Source organism: Corvus brachyrhynchos, unplaced genomic scaffold (genome assembly GCF_000691975.1).
Source record: "Corvus brachyrhynchos isolate BGI_N302 unplaced genomic scaffold, ASM69197v1 scaffold50, whole genome shotgun sequence".
Taxonomy (NCBI): domain Eukaryota; kingdom Metazoa; phylum Chordata; class Aves; order Passeriformes; family Corvidae; genus Corvus; species Corvus brachyrhynchos.
This window is the reverse complement of record NW_008235964.1, coordinates 569,847-572,403: the sequence shown is the minus strand read 5'-3', so window position 1 is coordinate 572,403 and position 2,557 is coordinate 569,847.

Here is a 2,557-nt window from a genome sequence, read left to right as displayed (position 1 = left end):
AGTGAATAGGGGTATCAGCAGGGGAGGGGAACTTTATTCCTTCTCCTGTTTGCATTTGTAACTATTTCAGAAAATCTTTACACTGCATTATTTTCCTGATCTGTCATACACTCTTATTTATCTGATATCTTACATAACATAGCTTTTTTGACATCAGACTTCGTGATATTTTAGACAGGTAAATATAGACATTGGAAAGAAAGGTTTTCTTCTCTCTCCTGAAGTGTTGAAATCCAAAACAAAATTAGGATGGAGCTGAACAAGTCAGTCACATAATCTTGTTTGTGGAAATCCAAACGTATCTTGGACACATGCACACACATATACAATTAGAGCAATTTTTTAGGAAAGTAACTGAAAACACAGCTTGGTTTCTGTTTCTTGGGCATTCTAGAAATACTTAGCTACTTTGACAATTGCATGTGCATAGAGAGAATAACTACAAAGAGCATCAGGTAATAAAACAAACATCCCTGACTCTACAGTGAGGATTTTTCCACCAGTACTTGGTCTTGGGGAAAATGCAGTCAAACACAAGTCTGAACAGTTTCAGCCTCCCTTCCCTTTTTTCTCTCCAGGCAGGATATGAAGCTGCAGTTTCAGTGCTCAGAACTCCCTGGAGCATCTCACCCACTGACTGGGAACTAACAGCAGTGGTAGAGGTGGTAAAAGTGGCAAAGGAAAGGGAACATATGGCCAGATGTAGGGAAGAGTGCTGCACCAAGTCAGCCTGACACCTTGTTGGAGATCACATGATAATGGAGATCTGCTGACGCTGTGTAACATCGTTTTGCTCTCTCAGAGCCTGCCCTGTTCTCTGTAACTGAGGAGAAGGAAAGACAAAGATGCTGTTACTGCCAGTAAGTATTTCCCACAACAATGGAAATTCTTGATTCTGGACCAGAATTAGCTACTTAGTGACACCTTAGGGACTTGTGATCAGACTAGGAAGGAAAAAAATTATATTCTAATAAGCCAGCTTTTCTGTGCATGCAAAGTAGTTTAACTAAAAGATATACCAAAGTAGTCATGGAAAAAGGCTGGACTCATATAGGCACACTATGTATCTATATATATATACACATAAAGACAATACATGTTCCATATTGATAGTATAACATAAAATTAGCATAATTAGCCATTTTCATTTCCCCTGGCTTTTACAGTGTCTCACAGATTAATCCCTCAGGTTTTCTTTTTTGCTGGTTTTTTTTTTCTTTCTGTTTAAATCTTACAGCATCATGTACTAGTTTCATGAATCTCTCAGCCAAATTCTTGAATACCTTAATTATTTCTTCAAGTTTACCTATCAAGTTTTTAAGCTATAAATGTGTCTGTGAAGGTTGCTTTTTGCTTTTCTTCTTTTTCTTTTAATGTTTGTCTCTACCTTCAAGTGAAACAGAACAAAAATATGTCCATAAAGACAAAAATTCCATTGTTTATACTGATCAGCACAGTCTAGGCAGTGAGTGGGAAAAAAATCGAGACATCTGTTGAATACAAATGAAGGCAGCAGGTTGGGGTGTGAGGTGTGTGAGTTCTTGTGTTCTGAAGCTACTTGTCATCTGCTTTTAGTGACTGAAACCTCACTCTGCTCCTCTCCCCCCTCCACCACAGGACAAAGCTAAGGAAAATACTGTCACTCCAGGAAGGTTACTTTACATGAAATTGCAGAATGTGATGCATGCAAAAACTCAGTCTTTACCCATTTGCAGCAGTGTTCCATGTCAGACTTAAGTTTGCCAATGACAATTTTGTTCTAAAAACACACTTTTAGCTGCTGATAAAGAGCCTTGGAACTACTTATGTAATGTTGCTAACAGAGAACAGTGTGCCTAAGCCTAGAATTAGTGTCCTTAAAGGTTTTATTGTGGTGGCAGACCCAACTGTTAGGAGAGCTGCCTTGTGCCCAAAAGGTCTATTTTGTGCTTCAGCCACAGGGGCTTTCACAATAAATTGTGAAAATTGGAAGGACAAGAGGAAAAAAACAGGACGCCATACTTCAAACAAATCTTGCTTCCCATTTTTCTTCCAAAGTGTTGAACGATACATGACATCATATGATGTTTGGTAATTCTCCCTTCTCTATTTTGAAGGGAATAAATGGGTTCTATTTCTGAGAAGATGTATTCAAGCCAAATTTTACTGTCAGTTACCCTGATGTCAGTCCCTAGCAAAAACAATTCAAATGCAATTCCTCTGGATTCACACTGATGTAACGGAGAGCAGAATGTGGTGCTTGAAAAAGCAGCTGTCACCTTATGGAAAACTTATGAAATATCTTATTTGGAAACAAGTGCTCTTCTGTGCAGTTTATTTCCCCGTACTTCTTTTCTTCTGGTCGTTTTTTCTGAAGACAATGTTTTAAAACAGAATCACTGTTGTTTCCTAAGAATTTATCTGCTTCTGCACTTATTCCCCACCTGACATCATAATCCTCTGGTTGTGATATAATAATCACTTTTACAATGACCAATTGTGATTCTACAAGCTGGGCTTAAAATCTGATCCAAAAAAATGCCTTTTACTCTGATATCTTACATAACGTCATATCAAA